The 19,900-nt window shown below is 45.6% G+C and overlaps 1 protein-coding gene across 2 annotated transcripts in view; it reads right to left on the reverse strand.

The window, feature by feature from the left end:
* The window catches only part of Pak1 (p21 (RAC1) activated kinase 1), a 120,107-nt gene extending 115,911 nt beyond the window's left edge, over positions 1 to 4,196 (reverse strand). For both annotated transcript variants that reach the window (XM_059270947.1, XM_059270939.1), the window contains exon 1: positions 3,771 to 4,196. The gene's annotated coding sequence lies outside the window, so the exon portion shown is untranslated. The remainder of the gene's footprint in view (positions 1 to 3,770) is intronic.
* Positions 4,197 to 19,900: the final 15,704 nt, after the last annotated feature.

Genomic DNA, 19,900 nt, shown 5'->3' on the forward strand with positions numbered 1-19,900 from the left:
AACCCCAATGTAGCAGCTGGCAGTAAACAGCAGGACTAAATCATATTGTTCATCCAACAAATATTTGAGCGTCTGTGCTAGCTGTGGTTAGTCACTCTTCTAGGCACTGAGCTAAAGCAATGAACTTGAACAGAAAAACTTCCAGCCCTCAAGAAGCTTTCATTCTAGTGGCAAGAGATAGATTGGAGGCAGGGGGTATAAACAGAAGGGAATGTCAGGGTCTAAATACTATAAGGAAGAAAAAGAGGGAGAGGGGGAGGGAAGGAGGGAAAAATGGAGGACATCGTGCTGGTTTTACCAAAAAATAGATCTCTGTAGTGATTTCCCCACCTTACTAAGCATCAGGGTCATGTGGAAGGCCTAATAAAGCAGATATTTCTGGGCTCCAACCCTGATTTTTTTATTTTGTAGGTTTGGGATGAGACTCACTAATATACTGACAAATTCTCAGATTATGCTGACACTGCTGGTCCAGGGACCATACTCTTGACAACTAATTGTTCCATCCAAAAGATGAGGTAACCTAGCTCATGAGCCTTACAGGACTTGTTTCTTTTATTCATTCACATAGTTACTCACTCAAACACATATTCAAAGTACCAGGAATATTTCTAGACACTAAATCTAAATATATCCTGACCTCAAATAATTCACAGACAGAGACAGGCCTAGTAGACAGGCCTCTAAACCCAGCTACTCAGAAATTAGAAGCAGGATTCCAAGTTCAAGGAATGCCTAAGCTATACATGAAGTTCAAAGGCCAACCTGAGCAACTTAGGTAGGTCCTGCCTTGGTCCTGTCTCAAAATAAAATGTAGAGCCAAGGAGATGGGTCAACAGGTTAAAAAAAAAAAAAGTCACTGCTTTAATGAGTATGCCTGATGACCTTAAGTTTTGCCCCTGAAACCCACTGTGAAAAGAGAGACTGAATCAACTCCTTAAAGCTGTCCTCTGACCTCCACAAAATAACAATAAATAAAATTTCAAAATATATAGGGCTGGGGCTATAGAGACAGCTCAGAGGTTAAGAGCACTGACTGCTCTTCCAGAGGGCCTGAGTTCAATTCCCAGCAACCACATGGTGGCTGACAACCATCTGTAATGAGATCTGGTGCTCTCTTCTGGCCTGCAGACAGAATACTATGTACATAATAAATAAATAAATCTTTAAGAAAAAATTAAATATATATATATATGGCTGACAAGACAGTTCATCAAGAAAGGGTGCACGCCTCCAAGCCTGATAAATTGAATTTGATCCCCAGGAAGAAGAGAACCAATTCCCAAAAGTTGCCCTCTGATCTTCATTCAAGCCATACCTCTGCATGCATGCACTCATTACACAATAAATAAATAAACAGATAGATTTTTTAAAAAAGATTCACTCAAAGGGTGGTGGTGGCACATGCCTTTAATCCCAGCACTTGGAAGGCAGAGGCAGGCAGACCCTTGGTGAGTTTGAGGCCAGCCTGGTCTACAGATCGAGTTCCAGGACAGTCAGAGCTACACACAGAGAAACCCTGTCTTGAAAAAGAAAAAAAAAAAAAAAAAGATTCCCAAGCAGCTGAACCTAGTGGTCTCCCAGTTAGGAAACTAAGAAAGGAGAATCACAAGTCATTGCCTGAGCTACAGAATGAGTCTAAGGCCAGTCCTGTCTCAAAATTTTAAAATGTTCAGTGTGAGAGGGGTTGGGTAGGTAGCTGAGCAGTAGAACACTTGATCCCTAGTGCCACAGAAAGAGATGAGGGGAAGGGGGGAGGAAAGAAGGACAGCAAAAGAGAAAGAAGAAGCTAAAGGGAAAAGGTGCAGACTCCAACTGCAACTGATTACCAAGAGGACTATAGAGGAGCAGCTTATTCCAAAAGAGGAAAAGGAGAGAAGAGGGACTATTTCTCAGAGATTCAACCAAGAACTCTTCTACAGGCAAGTAAGGGGTAGAAAGGGGCACTCCAGGCAAAGCAGCACACAGAAAAGAAATTAGAAAAAGGGGCTGGGACACGATACAAGGTTTAAGGCTGCAAAAGCAGGTAATGGTCTGGACTCCAGGAGTTTCTTATTTCATCCTAAAAAGTCTGATCCTTCAACTGTGAAAAGAGACGGGTGGGGAGTAGGAAGCACTGATACGACCAGTTTTGTTTTACAAAGACCCCTCAAGGTGCACAGCTTCCTGCAAACCTAGGACAAGGCCTCAAAACAGGTTCTCAGAAAATATATATTGAACTGGATGAGCTTTATATCAAGTGCACGCATAGATAAGGGGCCAGTCACTTTCCCTAAGGACTTGCTTTGGCCAGGACAAGACTTGTAAGACAGGTCCAGCAACCTCAATTACTGCACAACTGGAGTCCCCCAGAGGGCTTTCATTGTTTACCTGTCTACCTCATCCACTAAACTTTTGAGCTCTTGGTCTGGTGAGCAAAGACTGCCGGTATTGATGCACTTGAAATCCACAGACCTTAGCAGGCAACTTGAAACATTGTAGCACTCCAGATTCTTGTAGTAATGTTAGATAAACAGATGAATAAATAAATAAATTGATCAGGTCAAGCCATGCATTCATGTAGTAGGTAAGAGTGTGAATAAGCTTCAGGGAATGTTGCAGGGTCTGAATTGCCAAAACTTTTTGAGAAGTAGTGTCTAGTTGAGGTGGGTTGTGTTCGAGTGTACCTGATTTAGAATTTCCAAATAGAATGTGTTACAAGTACAGACAGAAGAAATCTCTGTGGACCTCTAGGAGCCCCAACGGGAAGAAGTCTGTTCTACCGGGAAGGAGGCAGAATGGATGCCAGCAAAGGCTTCACAGTGGGGAGTACTCTTCAGTGGAATCTTGAAAGCTGAGTAGATGACTGCTAGCTAGCTTCTTATTTCTGAAAACTAATAGCAAACTCTAGGAACTTTAAGGCTGGAAGAGATCTGTTCAAGGTCACACAGGAGGAGGTGATACCTAATGAGGGATCTCTGTACTGCTGTTTTCCTCCTGACAGGGTTGAGCGACCCTTAAACATAGGGACAAAAGTTCTTCGCAAGAACAATTCTTAAAAGTAGTAATTTGATTATTAACCTTTTCTAGAAACATTGTAAAGCGTAAGATAATTATCCAAGGGGTTTAACATAAGGAACCTAGGTTACAAGATCTTTTTTTTTAAAGTCACCCAATAATTGTCGAGTATTCTTCCAAAACACTCACAGTATTGTTTACCGTTAAAAGATCCCAAGATAGTGATGGTTGGAATAATTCTGCTTTTTGAAATGGAAAAAAAAAAAAAAACTATGATTCTCATTCTCCTTTCCAAGTCTGTGCGGAACTTCCCAAGTTACGGGGTACTCCTGGGGTGGGGGAGGGGCGGCACAAGTCATTTACTACCAGCCTTTATTTTTCAAGACGATGAACCCGAAAAGTGATTCCCAAACCGGGACCGATCACGGAGACTAAGACGGCACTGCTTTACTAAACGTCTGCGTCGCGGGCCAGTTTCAGCGTCCCAGGACCCCGAAGTTCCGGAGGGAGTCAGTCCGGCACCCGGACCTGTGGGCCCTCCCCCGCCAGTGCCCGCCCGCGGGGTCCCCCAGTGTCCCGACTGCGGGAACCCGCGGTCGCACTGGAGCTGGCACAAGGGGCCTTTGTTGGCCCGGAGGGAGCGGTCGGTCGGCCTCGCGGGGCGGAGCCCGCCTCTGCTCACCTGGCGCCCCTGCCCCCGCGGCTTCCCCAGCCCCGCGCCCTCGGCCGGACGCCGCGATGCGGGGAGCACCGGGCGGGGGGCCCGCTCTCACCTTCTGCGCTCGCTCCGCTCCTCCTCCTCCTCCTCCTCCTGGCGGCGGCCGAGCCCGGAGAGAGCGCGGGAGTGTGCGCGGGCGGCCGCCCCGCGTTCTCCTCACACCGCTCCCGCCGGGTTCCCTCAGGCCCGGGGTCCGGAGGGCGGGCCGCTGCGGGCCGCGGGGAGCAGGAGGCGCGCCGGGACTGCGAGGGGGCGGGGTGCGCTCGCTGAGGGGAGCGTTCTCGGAGGAGACTGTGGCGAGCGCGGGCTCTGAGGGGGGCAGACGCGACTGCGAAGGGCCGGTGATCGCGGAGGGGACCCCGTGCAGCCTGAGGGTGAAGTGGGACGGGAGGGTGTGGGCGAGCGGTGAGGGGCGCCCACCGTGCGGCCGTACCTTCGGCCCCAGCCGCAGCCTTGCTATTGTATGCAGCCCGGCTGGCTGCCGCCGCGCCCTGCAGCCCCGCCCAGGCCCCGCCTCCTTCGGCTCGGCCCCGCCCCCTCCGTCGGGCCTCCGCCCCCCGCAGGTGGGAGGGGGCGGGAGCGCCGTACAGACCCACGTGAACCGGGCCAACACGGCCGGGGGGAGAGGCCCAGCGCTGGGATGACGTCATCAGCGCTTGACGCCAAAGGCCGAGGATCACCTGGCTGCCATGTGACGTCATTGGGGCCGGGCTTCCGCTAGGAGCCCGGACGGTCTCCCGCTTTGAACCGGCGTGTTTCCTTGAAATTTGGGGTGCTGTGTTAAGATGGTTAGGGTGTAGTCAGAGTGGAACGCCGGTAGCCCCACCGCATCTCCGAGCTCTCCAAGAGCTGAATGTGTGAAAACTGTCGGATCTCGGGTTAGCCCCGAGCCAGACGTCTACTTTTCTGTCTGTCTTGGGGTTGGAAGTCTGAGCAGGGTAAGGATGGGAGAAGAAATAGCGGAGATGTTTGAGCTATATTGAATTCACACGGGGGAAAAATAGGCTCTTTTTCCCGCTTTTCTCCCATCACCGAGGCTACTTCTGACGCAAACCTTTCTCCTGAGCTCGAATTCTGTATTTCTCAATACTTGTAAAACAGCATTTTTTACTTGCATATCCTGCTGTACCTCAGATTCGGTACGTTCAAAACCAAGACCGTATTACTCTTGAGCCGAAACTCAGAGCCTTATTTCACACCCCAGATGTTCAAGTTAAGACTTCAAATTCCTAACCCATAACTTCTTCATAATAAATAATACCTGGCTATCCTAACTTGGCCTCCCTAAGCTTCAGCTTTACAATAATAATAATAGCAGTAATAGTAATAATAATAATAGCTGCAGTTTAGCACGCATTGTCCTTGAAAATAATGGGTATTTCTGGTATCCTTTTCCGTTCCTGTTCTCAGCAAATGAACCACCATCCAGCAGCCCTCTAAGCTAGATCCTCATTCTCAACATTCATTTCAAATTGTGCTTCCGGCTTGTAAACTGCAAAAAAGTTGTCAAGCCCTTGCCCTTCTCTCTATTCACCACCATCACCTAGGCAACAGAAGCAACCTTTAGTCTCTCAAAATCTAACCCATTATGCTCTCTGGTTTCCAGAGCAGCTTTATAAAGCTTCAAAACTAATGCTCTCCTTCCCTTGTTTAAACAGTCTGAGAGACTTTATTGCTTCTAGGATAAAGTCCAAACTTGAACACAGCACATAGAGACTGGCTGCTTATATCCTTTCTGGCTTCATCTTACACTCTACCTTTGCTCCGGCCGCATCAGAACACTACCTAACATTTTTTCAACTTTCTTCTTCCTATCAAGGAGTCCTTCCTTATCTGACTGAATGACACCTATTCATTCTACAAAATGAAACTCGAATATCACATCAATTTAGGAACTTGACTAATATTTCTAAGGTTCCCTGAACTTAACAATATCAAAAGCCTTCCACATCTATCTATTTTCTTCTTCCTCCCCCCCCCCCCCCACTTTCTGGATTCTTGCCTGGCTGGCCTAGAATTTGTGACCGTCAACCTGCCTCAACCTCCCAAGTGCACCACCTCGTCTAGCCCTTTTCTCCCAAGCAGAACAGGGTCTAGTAACTGTAATTGTACACCTGACTCCATCAGTTCCACAAGTCATATCCTATCTGTATCTCTCACACTTGGAGCAGTGCTTGTTACCTAGCATCAGCTGACCTGTTAAAAATATATTTAGTGGCCTGAGGTGGCATAGACCTTAAATCCTAGCATTCAAAGGGCAGGGGCAGGCAAATCTCTGAGATCCAGAGACCATATATCAAAAAAATGTATTTAATAAATGCTTACTGTGTGCTACTTCTGAGCACTTCATTAACACTATCTCCCTAAACAAACCTCTAACAACCCTTTGAGGTTTCATACCGTTCCCCTTGCCCTTGATGGAGAAACTGAGGCATATGCACAGAGCATAATTTATCCTAGGATCACAACCCAGGACATTTATCCTAATCTACACTATCTTTACACTGTCTCAAGCAGGAGCTCTTCCAAACTGTTAATACTCTGTCCACTGGGAACAGTAAGTCGTTCCCTCCATGACAAAGTGCTTTGCAGATGGGAGTAAATAAGGATTTTTGAGATAGGAACTGCTCTGCTCCCGAAAGCAGATTTCAAAATATACAAGAAAACAAGTCTCCCTTTGGATCCTCCAGAAAGGAACTCAGCCCTCCCTGCACCTCGGTTTCAACCCACACACATCCATTTCGCACTTCTGAACCACATCGCTGTGAAATAGTGAGTGTGTATTGTTTTAGGCCACTGCACATGGACTAATTTGTTCCCCAGTCAAAAGAAATTAATCTCTCATCAAGAGTAGGGCTCCTCTATGTTAGTAAAGTGGAAGGGGTGGTTGCTAGAGGTAGACACACACCCTAATGTGTCTACCCCAATTGTTAGATATCACTTGCTATGTGGTCCCTAAAACCCTGCTGAAGCAAATAGTCAAGACATCTCTAGCACCCTATTGCACTGTGTTTCTTTGTTTGTTTTTGAGACAGGGTCTTGGTATATACCTCAGAGCCCCAAAGTCAAGATCCTCCTGCCTCAGCACACTGAGTTCTGGGACTACAGGCATGGCACTTCACACGCAGCTCTTCATTCAGGACATAACTTTTAACATAGTCTGCTCTCCCAGGAGCCAAAAAAGAAGGGGTTTATTATTTTTCAGTCTTCCATGGAAATTTTCTGGATTTCACATTATGTCCTGGATTGATAGGTGAGTGAATGACCTGAACCTGAAATTTCTTCAAGACTCTCAAGATTGCTAACAAAACATAACCAACTAGGTGATTTGTGACACTGTCCCTATATCACTTGAGGACTAGAGCACTATTTCTCAGCAAGGCTGAGATTTCTCTGTGGAAATCTGGTACATACATAGGCTACTGTGTGATAAAATCTCTATTATTTAATATTTAATTTATCTGAGTAGGAAAGCGTTTGTGCTGGCTAGTTTTATGTCAACTTGACATAACTGGAATCATCTGAGAGGAGGGGAAAAACAGTTGAGAAAATGCCTCCAGAGACCTGGCTGTAAGTAGGGCATTTTCTTAATTAGTGATCCATTATGGGGCGATGGGGGCTGGGTGGGGGGACAAGTCCACTGGGGATTGGGCTACCCCTGGGCAGGTGGTCCTGAGTTCTAAAATAAGGCAGGCTGAGCAAGCCATGGGGCTCAAGTCAGTAAGCAGCACTCCTCCATGGCCTCTATATCAGCTCCTGCCTCCAGGTTCCTGCCCTGACTTCCTTCAGTGATGGACTATGATGTGGAAGTGTAAGCTACCCTTTCCTCCTCAACTTGCTTTTGGTCCTTGTATTTCATCACAGTAGTAGGAACCCTAACTAGGACAGCTTTAATTCTTCTTTCTTCTTAAAAGGACAAATGAATAGAAGATTGAGAATCCCCGTGTTAGGCTAGGACAATGACAGGACTTCTTTTTCCTTTTTATAACATTTACTTATTTATTTGTGGGGGAGGGTCACATATGCCATAGTGAGTGTGTGGAAGCCAGAGGACAACTTTCTGGAGTCAGTTCTCTCCTTCTACCATGTGGCTTCCATACAACAATTCAGGTCATCAGGCTTGGTGGCAAGCAGGTTTCCCCACCATACCTTCTTGTCGATACCTATGACATGATTCAATTCTTCCTTCTACTTGTACTTCCAGTCTGGCATCAGGCAAAGAGCCTTAGCCCTTATGATGACACAGTGTGCCAGGGACTTTATCACTACTCAGCTATCAACAATGAGACCCTTATTGCCATCTGATCAGTGACTATTAAGTTCCAGAATTGCATCCTAAGAGTAGAGTCATTTTGGCTATCAATTATCTAAGCTTGGGTTTCCAAAATACCAGAGCCTGCGATAAATACTTGGAAACAACACTATTCACTTAGGAGGTGATCCCAGAAAACGGGAGTGGTGTGGGAAAGAGGGAAAGCCAATGGGGAGTGTGTGGGAACCTTGGAGAAGCATGCAGAGGGCTTCCTGGAAGAGACCACTTGAAAGAGGAACCTTATCTACTGCAGGAATTCCTCATCACCTGAGGGCTGGCCCCAGGCTTGTTGATGCCCCTAGACTTAACGGCTTTGTTTGCAGGTCCATCCTACAATCTGCTATGAGAGAAGTCCCTGCAGGAGAGTGAGGCAGGTGTGTGGTGGACATTAGGTCAACCTCACAGGGAAGAGAGAGTGGGAACTGGCCAAGGCTGCAGCTGAAATCAGACATGGGCTCAGGGACTGCCATACAGGAAGTGTCTGCCAAAAACCGCTTAGGTTTCATTAATAGGTTCATCTTATAAACCAAGTTTTGTAGATAATGCCAAACTCATTTACACTCCTATCTGGAAGGTATGTGAATTTTAATTACTCCACAACCTCAACCACTTGGGATTAGCAATCTTTACTATTTTATTTATTACAGGCAGTACATAGTGTGATTGTGTGTTCTTGCTTTAATTTTTTTTTTTTTTTTTTGATTGCTAAGGTAGCTGAATCCCTGTGCATAAGTTTATGGCTGTTTGGTTATGCTTTTTTTTGTTTGTTTTGTTTTTTGTTGTTTTGTTTTTTGAGACAGGGTTTCTCTGTGTAGTTTTGGTGCCTGCCCTGGATCTTTCTCTATAGACCAGGCTAGCCTCGAACTCACAGAGATTCGCCTGGCTCTGCCTCCCGAGTGCTGAGATCAAAGGTGTGTGCCACTGCTTCCCGGCCCGTATTTTTCTTTTTTCTTTCTTTCTTTTTTTTTTTTAAGATTTATTTATTATGTACACAGAAGAGGGTGCCAGATCTCATTACAGATGGTTGTGAGCCACCACATGGGTGCTGGGAATTGAACTCAGGACCATCTGGAAGAGCAGTCGGTGCTCTTAACCTCTGAGCCATCTCTCCAGCCCCTTGGGTATGTTTTTTGATGGTTGTTTGATTGGCTATTTGGCTGATTGGATTTGAGGTAGGGTCTCACTTTGAGATCTGGCTGGCCAGGAATTTGCTCTCTAGACCAGCTGGCCTTGAACACAAAGATCCACCTGCCTCTGCCTCTCAAGTGCTGGGATCAAAGATGTGTGCTACCGTACTTGACTATTTTTTGAAGCTGGGTTTCATGAAGCCCAGGCTGGCCTCAGACTTACTATGTAGTTGAAGCTGACATTGAACTCCTGGTCTTCCTGGTGCCCAGCTGGGGTATACTCCTTAGTAAAGTATCTATTTGAATCTTTGGTTCAAATTTTTTAAACTATCAGTATTGAGATAGAACTTGCATAAAACAAAGTACATGCATTTTAAATGTTTTGCCTTATGAGTGATAAATGTTTATCTTCATAAACACCCACAAAGCCCATCTGACTCAGAAAGTTCCCTTATGCCCCTTTGCAGTCAATCTCCTACCCCCCACCCTCCACCCCTGCAAAGGAAGATCAGTTTACTGTTACTGTGAGTCAGTTGTGCCCGCTCTAAGATTTCATTCTGTAAAGATTTCTTTGCATCCGGTTCTTTCATAACATTTTTGCCATGTGGGGGCTTGAACACAGGGCCTCATGCATTGTAGGCAAACACTCTACCATGAACTACGTCACTAGCCTTTGTGTTTTTGAGATGAGCCATGTTCTGCCAGTTACCCTCCCCTTTGTACTACTGAACAGTATTCCATTCTACATATTTATCACAATCTGTTCATCCACTTAGCTCTCAATAGACATTTCAAATATCTGGCTACAGTGAAGCTACAATGATTTTTCAAGTACATATGTCTTACAGTTTATTGGGTAAACCTCTAACAGTAGTATAGGCATGTTGTAGGATAAGCACCTACTTAACTGTACAAGCCACACTGGTCTTCAAACTGGTAGAATTTAGTGCGCTTTTGATGGATTCCCGTCATTCCTTGCTTTTGGGTGTGAGATGTCCCAGCCTCTGCTCTTCCTCTACTTTCTGTGACCTGCTGCTTAAACTGCCATTTCTTGAAAAGGCTCTGATGCTTTTCAGTGAAGAATGGTGTTTTCTTATCAAAGCCCAGGTGAGCTCATTATAAAGGATACAGCTGTTCCTGGGTCTTCTCTGTGGACCACCCAGGGTCCGGCCAGATGGCTAGGCTGATAAGGGCACTTGCTGCCAAGCCTGACAACCTGAGTTCAATTCTAGAACCCACATGAGAAAAGGAGAGTATCAACTCCTAAAAGTTGTTCCCTGACCTTCACATGTGTGCTGTGGGAAGTATGCACACACTCACATGCACACCAAAATAAATAAGTAACTAAAACTACAGTCACTCTGGTCTTTAAGAAGCATGCTTCTGTGGGTCCTGAGGCTGCAAGGGTTTCTGCAACAACCTGAGGGAGCTTGGAACCCTTTGAAGACAGTGCAGCTTATGGGACTCGTGAAAAGGAATCTACTGAAGTCATCACCCAAGCCCTGACCCACAGAAACCATAAGAATAAGCAAACGTGTCTCAAGATGCGTTTGTGGTGGTTTGTAACTAACAGAAGCTACACAGGAGAGCAGGGAGGGAAGAACTTCCTAATAATGTCTTCCCTTTCTTCCTCCTTCCTCTTTCCATAAAGGCAGATGTGGGATCTGGAGCTGAAGCAGCCATCCTCAAACTATGAGGAAAAGGCCAAGAAAATCACAAAGATCTTCAACTGAACGTTGAGTCATCAACCTAGATCAGCCGCCACCTGCCTCCAGCTGTCCTGTGAAGGGAAAGAGAGGCAGGTTAGTTCAGTTTTGACGTGCGTGAGCTGTGGTTTCTCAGGACCTTGTTACTTGTAGTTGGATGCTGTTCTTCAGCGGTACAGTGTGTTCTGAGAGTTTCCAGTGTGGGCTTCACTTTGTTCGATTTTGACAGCTTCGTTCACTGCTGCTCCTGGAACGTGGCCAGTACCCTGCTAGGTCTACCATCATGGGACTGTTAATATTCACTCTAGGAGATGGAGTAAGAGGGTCACAAGAAACTCACAGGCCCCTCCCCTGGATTCCAATCACCACGCCCTCTGGCCCCTGCTGCACTTATTCTTCGCCGTGCTAAAGTAGATGAGGGAGAAAACAGAGGGCTGGGACTTTTCCGGGAGGCGCTAAGGCTTCAACTCCAGGCGGCTCATTTGTCCGCCAGGCTGGCCTTGTTTTGGTCTCTTGGCTGGTTCCGTGTTTAGAATGGATGGTTGTTTCTTCTACTTCCCCCCGGGAAAGCCACAAAACTGTGAAATGGTGTCACTACTGTGGAAAACTACAGGAATGTTTCCTTCAAAAATTAAAAATGGCTGGGCGGTGGTGGCGCACGCCTTTAATCCCAGCACTCGGGAGGCAGAGCCAGGCGGATCTCTGTGAGTTCAAGGCCAGCCTGGTTTCCAAAGCGAGTTCCAGGAAAGGCGCAAAGCTACACAGAGAAACCCTGTCTCAAAAAAACCAAAAAAAAAAAAAAAAAAAAAAAAAAAAAAAAAAAAAAAAATTAAAAATGAAGCTGGACAGTGGTGGCGCACGCCTTTAATCCCAGCACTCAGGAGGCAGAGGCAGGTGGATTTCTGTGAGTTTGAGGCCAGCTCGGTCTACAGGGCTAGTTCCAGGACAGCCAAGGCAACACAGAGAAACCCCTTCTCAAAAAAAAAAACAAAAACAAAAACAAAAACAAAAAAAAACACCAATTTTTTTTTTTTTTTTAATGAGGCTGGATTGGGGTTGGAGAGACAGCTCAGGGATAAACAGCACATAGTGCTCTTGCAGAAGGTCTCAAGTCCAGAACATGCTCAGAGCAAGCTGGTTATCTACACTACAGCCAAAACCTCATGCTCTGGATTCAGCAAAAGACTCTGCCTCAAAATATAATGCAGAGAACAATACTGAAGATACTCAGTGTCAACCCCCCAGCTTCCATGCACACATGTGTGAATGCACACACATGTTCACATGTACCCTCATGCACGTGAACACACACACACACAAGTACACCACACACACACACACACACACATACATACCAAAAAACTTTTTTAAAAAATGAGCTGTGGTGGCCCTGTACTTTAAATTCCATTACTTAGGGGACTGAGGTGGTAGGATCAATGTGAGGGCAGCCTCGGTACACAGGGTGTTCTAGGCCAGTGTAGGCTGTAATATTAGACCCTGTCTCAAAACCAAATTTTTAAATAAGATTACCATATGACCCAGGCATTCTACTTCTAAGAGCTGCAAGCAGTGTCTCAGGGTGACATCTGTATGCCCATGATCACAGTAACCCAAAGATGTCTGTAGTGGTTTGAATGAGAATGGCTCCCATAGGCCCCTATGTTTGAATGGTGGTCCCCAGTTAGTGGAACTGTTTGGGAAGGATTAGGAGGTGTGGCCTTGTTGGAGGAGGTGTGTCACTTTGAAACTTCAAAGCCCATGCCAGGTCCAGCCTCTCTCGGCCTCAAACTTGTGGATAAGATGTAAGCTCCAGCACCATGCCTGCTCGCCTGCTGCCTGCCATGCTCCCCACCATGGTGCTAGACTCACCCTCTGAAACTATGAGCAACCGCCCCCCCATCAAATGCTTTCTTTTATATGTTGCCTTGGTCATGGTGTCTCTTCACAGCAGTCAAACAGTAACTAAGACAGTATCCATCCAAAGTATCTGCCCAAGTACCCATCAAAGGATGACTGAAGAAGCAATGTGCCCTATAACACACTCTAGAATATTTATTACTCAGCCTTAAAAAGGAAGGGTGGCAAGATAGCTTTGTGGGTAAAAGTGCTTTCCATCAGGCTGGGTAACCTGAGTTTGATCCCCAGAACCCACATGGTGGAAAGAGGAGATCTTGGCTCCCAAAAGTTATCCTCTGACTTCTACATATGTGTGGTGGCATGCACAGTGCCCCCCCATAGACGCATACATGCAAAACAAACATAAATAAATGTAATAAACATTTTTAAATAATTTTTAAAGGAAGGAAAGGAAGGAAATCTTGACATATGCTACAATATGAGTGAACCTTGGCAATATTATACTATGTGAAATAAGTCAGCCCAAAAAAAGATAAATTCTACGTGATTTCACTGATGCAAGGTAGTCAGACTCCTAGGGACAGGAGAACAGTGGATAGCTGGAAGGAAGGAGACAGGGAGCTTTAATGGACACGCAGTTTCAGTGTTAAAGGTAATAGAACCTCCACCTGTGAGTGGTGTGGCTCTGTCTCAATATGGACGCACTTGATATCACAGAGCTGGCTGCTGGAACCAGGAAGGTGTACCTTTTATCTTCCTTGTGTTTTACTACAGTTGTTGTTGTCCGTTTTGAGAGTGAATGAGTCTACAAGGTCTTTCCTGAGAGCAGGTTTCTTAGAGAGGAGTTGGGATAAATGACTGCACCAAGGCACTGCCCTCCCGCAGGGCAGTAGACCAGGAAGGAAGGGAAGACAGCACAGGAGCCGAGGCACCTGGCTTGTGCATGATATCCCCTCTCAGGCTGGCCTGGAACCTCAACAGCTTGAAGCAGGCCCTGGGAACAAAGCAGGGGAGGTCAGAGTGTCTATTGCTGTTTTTATTGTCATTGCTGAGGACCAAATCCAGAGCCTCATGCTGGGCAAGCAGTCTCACAGGGAGCCAGCACCCTAGCCCAACATCTTGAGTTTTTTGGGTTTTGTTTGTTTTGTTTTGTTTTGTTTTTCAAGACAGGGTTCCTCTGTGTAGCCTTGGCTGTCCTAGAACTCACTCTGTAGACCAGGCTGGGCTTGAATTCACAGAGATCCCCCTGCCTCTACCTCCCGAGTGCTGGATTAAAGGCGTGCACCACCACAGCCCAGACAACATCTTGTTTTTTTTTTTTAATTGATCTTTCTTTCTCTCTCTCTCTCTTTTTGTTTTTGTTGGTTGTTGTTTGTTTGTTTGTTTGTTTGTTTGTTTTATGAGACAGGGCCTCTCTATGTAGCCCTGGCTGTCCTGAAACTCTCTATATAGACCAGGCTAGCCTCAAACTCACAGAGATCCTCCTGAGTGCTGGAATTAAAGGCATGCACCACCATGCTCAGCTAGTATTTGTATCTTTTAAACTTTAAAACATATTTTATTATTTTTAAGTTATGTGTGTTTGTCTGTGTGTGAATATGCAAATGGGAGTACCGTGCCTGCCGCCTCTAGAAGAGGATGTGGGATCCCCTGGAGCTAAAGTCAGAGAGGGCTGTGAGCCACGGTGGATCCTGGCAACTGAATTCAGGTCCCCTGCAAGAGCAGTACTCGCTCTTAACCTCTGAGCCACCTTTCAAGTCCCTAAACTTCCTTTAAAGTTAGTATCTATTTTTAAACTAGAAATAATTTTGATGAAAAGGGTGGTTAAAAAACACTAGACTGGGGCTGGGGCAAATGGCTCGATAAAATTGCTTGCTGCACAAGTGTGAAGATCTGAGTTCAAATCTCCAGCATCCACATAAAAGCAAAGGGTAGTGGTATACATCTGTGGTGTTAATATTTACTCAATTTAAATCGTGTGTATGAGGAGTATGTACATGTCTTAGTGACTTTTCTGTTGCTATGACAAAGCACCATGACCAAGGCAACTCATAAAAGAAAGTTTGATTGAGCTTACTGTTTCAGAGGGTCACAGTCCATGGTGGCGGAAATAGCTGAGAGATCACATCTCGATAAACAAGTAGAAGGTAGAAAGAGAACACTGGGAATGGCCTCGGCTTTTGAAACCTCAAAGCTACCCCCCACCTCCGTGACACACCTCCTCCAACAAGGCCGCATCTACTAATCCTTCCCAAACAGTCTACCAAGACTTGGGACCGAGTTTTCAAACATATGAGCCTATGGGGGCCATTCTCATTCAAACCACCACAGTGCACATGAATGCAGATGCCCATGAAAGCCAGACATGTTGACTCCCCGTGGAACTGGAGTTACAGGCTGTTAATGAACTGCCTGACATGGGTTCTGGGAACCAAACTCAGGTCCTCTGCAAGAGCAGTGTGCACTTTTAACCTATGAGTCATCTTCCAGCCCCTGCCTGGCACATTCGTAACCCCAGAGTTAATGAGTTGGAAACAAGGGATCCTGGTGGGCTTGTTGACCAGTGAATCACTTGAAGGGGCTACCTTAGCGACACCTTCTGGCCTCCACATGTACACACATGGGTGTATGCATCTGTACATACATGTGCCCACATGTACATTTCACACGCTAAATAAATATGTAAACAAGCTATGCGGATTTTGCAAGAGTAGAAAATAAAAACATTAATTTTAAGTTTAACATACACTCTAAAAGTAAGAATTAAAACTGAAATGGATGATTTGAACCCAGAACCAGATCCTGCACCTGCCTTGCCTGGTTCTTCATAGAACCAAGTGGGAGAGGGGAAGTAGGGCTATACAGACCACAGAAGAAGGATTGGTCCCAATTATCATTGGCATTATTGCTCTGTGGGTTGTATGCTACTTATCTCTATACCTCAGTTCCAGCCCTTCACTCCCTGTGGAGCTGAATGCCAATGAGAATTGGGACCAATCCTTCTTACGTGGTCTATACAGCCCACTTTCCCTCTCTCTTCTACGAGGGAACCAGGCAAGGCAGGACACCAAGACCCAGGTGCTTCTACCAACTGCATTTTACCAACAGCAGCCACAGCTGGGCCTAGGGGAGGAACTGGGAAGGTAGTAGCAGCTGGATCAGAGGCTCTGAGGCCCTGCGTGTCATTTCTACCCTGTGATGTGTCCAATACAACAGCTGGAGCCAAGAATTCTGCTCATCAGTGTGTAGATCTGCTGCAAAGGGCAAAGCCGTCCAGGACATTAGCACGGGGAGAGCGAACAGGACTCTCGCTTGCTCCCTCCTGCGTTCCTCCTTGTCCGACGTCCCGCGCTACACTTGACTTTCTGACTTTGTGTGAGAGCGCACTCTGGTTTTCCACCAGAATACTCATCTTCACAATGGCAAGACTAGTTTTTTGTCTGATTGGGTTTTGAGACAAAGTCTTGCTGTATAGCCTCGGCTAGCCTTAAACTCTAGCCCTTCCTGTCTCAGCTCCCAAGTGCTGGGATGACAGATATGTTACCACGTCCAGGGCTTTCATTTCTCCTGCTATCTTTGATCAGGAATAACATTTGCCTATATATAATAGGAACAAGAACAAGTTTCAGTGAGTTGCTGTGAATCCTGAGCCCATATTGCTCTTTGAAACACTGAGTCGTCATATGTTGTCACCACACACACACACACACACACACACACACACACAGCGAGAGGAGTCGGGGAGAGAGAGAGAGATTTTAATTTTTAAATGATTTATTTATTTTTATTTCATGTGCATTGGTGTTTTGCCCACATGTATGTCTGTATGAGGGTGTGGTATCCTCTGGAGTTACAGATGGTTGTGAGATGCCATATAGGTGCTGGGATTTGAACCTGGGTCCTCTGGAAGAGCAGTCGGTGCTCTTAACTGCTGAGCCATCTCCAGCTCCAAGATTGGTTGATTTTTTTTAAATGAAGTCCAATAAAGGAAAAAAGAGTCAAGAGACGGGAAGAGAACCAGCACCTTCCTGTGTTCTGTAGCCCAAGAACATCAGCTGTTGGAGCAGAGACTGGAGTTCACCTGAGTCCAGGAGTTCAATGCCACTCTGGGCATCTGGAGACAGAGCTCAGTGGTAGAGCAGATGTCCAGCCTGCCCTGAGCCATCAAGACAGCCTAGTGGGTAAAGGTGCCTGATCCCAAGTCCAATCTGAGTTTGATCCCCAGGAGCCACATGTTAGACAGAGAACACTCTACTAAAAGTTGTCCTCTAACCTCCACATATGTACTGTAGCGTTAAAGTATGCTTGCACACACATTCACACACAGAAAAGTAAATAACATTTAAAAACTCAGTTGTTCCTTTTGCCACAGTGTTAAGTGAGAAGACCCTGTCTTTTTTTTTTTTTTTTTTTTTTTTTTGGTTTTTCGAGACAGGGTTTCTCTGTGTAGTTTTGCGCCTTTCCTGGAACTCACTTAGTAGAGCAGGCTGGCCTCGAACTCGCAGAGATCCACCTGCCTCTGCCTCCTGAGTGCTGGTATTAAAAGCGTGTGTCATCACCACCCAAGAAGACCCTGTCTTAAAAGGAAGGGGGGGGGGAGAGGAGAGGGGAGGAGAGGAGAGGGGAGGAGAGGGGAGGGGAGGGGGGGGGAAGGCAAATGAATAGAATAGATGGGATGAGCAGGGCAGAGCTCAAATAAGGATGCCAATGTATCTGGACCCAGGTATGTCTAACCAGGTCTTCTTGGTTTTTCCAGATTGGGTTAAACTTTGAAACTGGCAATTTTGAGAGAGCCGTGAGTGGTACAGTCCCCCTTCCCCTCCTTCCAGAAGCACTAAACCAAATTCCTGTCTTTGCTTCATGCAAAGCAGTTTCCAGCCCTCTTGGTGTCTATCCGATAAATCTTCGTCTGATCATTTCTCAGTGTCTTCACAAAGACAGCTTTCTCCTGGTGACATACATTGGTGCCAACCAATGATAAAGTTTTCAGGGTTGTGGAGATGGCTCAGTGGTTAAGAGTGCTGGCTGCTCTTCCAGAGGACCTGGGTTCAGTTCCCAGCACCCACATGATGGCTCACAACCATCCCTAATTCAAGTTCCTGAGGATACAACGCCCCCTTCTGGCCTCTGAGGGCACCAACCAAGTACTAAGTACGTAGACATATATGCAGGCAAAACACCCATACACATAAAATAAAAATAAATGAAAAAAATTTTAAAGATTAAGTTTTCTTTGTCACAAAATATTTACATAATGGAGAATGTAGTATATATAGGTACAATTTCTTATCCTTATGTTTTTTTAGTTTTCAGCCAACAAATATTTATGCCAAGTATATAGTTGACTACCAGTACTCTACATCAAGGATTTTCCTGTGCCATTAAAGACTTCATAAATGCCTATTCTTCTTAGCCAGCATAGAATATACAACCACAGAGTTTTGAAATGAACCTTTTATCATGAACACTTTGTTTCCAGGTTTCATGAATAATGGTAGACACATCGAGCTGTCTAAACATCTCATCATTTCCTTAGGACCGATTCTTGGCAGTAGAATTTCTAAAGGAATTTCAGATTTTACCGTAAAGAAAATACATGAAGAAATGTATCACATCCTACCTTAGGAGACTGTGTGTCCTCTCTGACCACTTGGACAGCAGCTGGAAGAGGCTTCACACTTCTTCTGATAACTGAACCATACACCCTCCTGTTTCTTTCCCTCCTTAGTTGCCCTAACTGGCCTTTAGATGGACCAACAACTGCCTTTCTCTGACATGCAGGAACCAGTCAACCCCTAAGACCAGGGCAGAGTGCTTGCTGGGACCTTCTGAAAAGAGAGTATGCAGGGTCACTTTAAGAGGGAGAGCTGCCAAGATAAGAAAGTCAGGACTAATCATGACCAAGTTTTCTTGTCAAAGTACTTCTTTTTTAACTTTCCTTTAACTAAGGAAATAAGCACGTGCAATTTATCACAGAAAAGGTTAACTTCCTGGGAAAAACAACAACATAGGTTTCTCAGATTTGGTGTGAGGCTGGGGATTATCTGGTTCCTGGAAAAGCAGCTGCGAGTTCTCTGGCTCTGTAATACTGCCTACAAATTCCTGGCTGACTCAGAATGAATCTGCTCCTGAGTCACTGAAGGAGGGGATTATTGATTCTCTCTAGGGACGCTAGTGAGGGCAATGGATGTTATCTTCCAATCTGAAAAGTGGGTTCTAAGACCCGTTGCTGGGGACCACTGTCCAAGAGACATATTGTTGACTCACAACCAGAATTTCTTAGCGGCCATATGGACCAAGGACAACTCATCTGCTCCAGGAGTGACCGCTCTATCTCAGAAGTGTCATGGTGCACACTGGAGGCCCCCTGTCCTGGAAGAGACTGTGGCGATTCATGTAGAAAGCAGGGAAGCAGTTCTCAGACTCTTTGACCCCAGGACTCCTCCACACTACAAATCCCGAAGTGTCCATGAGGGTTCTAGCATTCAGGAGTTACTGTATTAAAAGTTCAAGCCAAAAAAGCTTTTACATAGTTATTAACTTAATTTTTTTTTTAAATCTCCTATGCTGAGCGGCGGTGATGCACACCTTTAATCCCAGAACTCAGGAGGCAAAGCCAGGCAGATCTCTGTGAGTTTGAGGCCAGCTTGGTCTACAGAGCGAGATCCAGGACAGGTACCAAAACTACACAGAGAAACCTTGTCTCAAAAAAATAAAAATAAATAAATAAACAAACAAAAAAATAAAAATAAAGAAAATCTCCTACTACATCCTTTATAATTACTAATATGAAGTGGGTTTTGTACGTGCGTGAAAAGTACCTATTTTCTAAACCAAACAGAAAGAGAAAAAGAGCTAGTAGAATTGCTTGTGCTCTGAGAACTTTTCACTGTCTGGACTGTGAACTTGCAGCTGCATCCTTACATCTGCCTCCACACTTGGCCTGTTGCAAGTCTAATGAAAAAGAAAATGCATCCTTTTATGTGGAGCTGGAAAAGGAAGGGGTATTTTAACGGCCTTTCCAGACAAGTGTGGATATTCTTTTAACACTTCACTACAACTTGGCAGAGGGAGAGGGTGTTGGACTGTATTGTTGGTTTGGTTGATTTATCAGTGGTGGTGTTGTGATAGGAGCCTTCCATGTAGCCCAGGCTGGCTGGCGGCTCTCAGCCTTCCTGCCTCA

Source organism: Peromyscus eremicus, chromosome 1, assembly GCF_949786415.1.
Source record: "Peromyscus eremicus chromosome 1, PerEre_H2_v1, whole genome shotgun sequence".
Lineage (NCBI taxonomy): Eukaryota > Metazoa > Chordata > Mammalia > Rodentia > Cricetidae > Peromyscus > Peromyscus eremicus.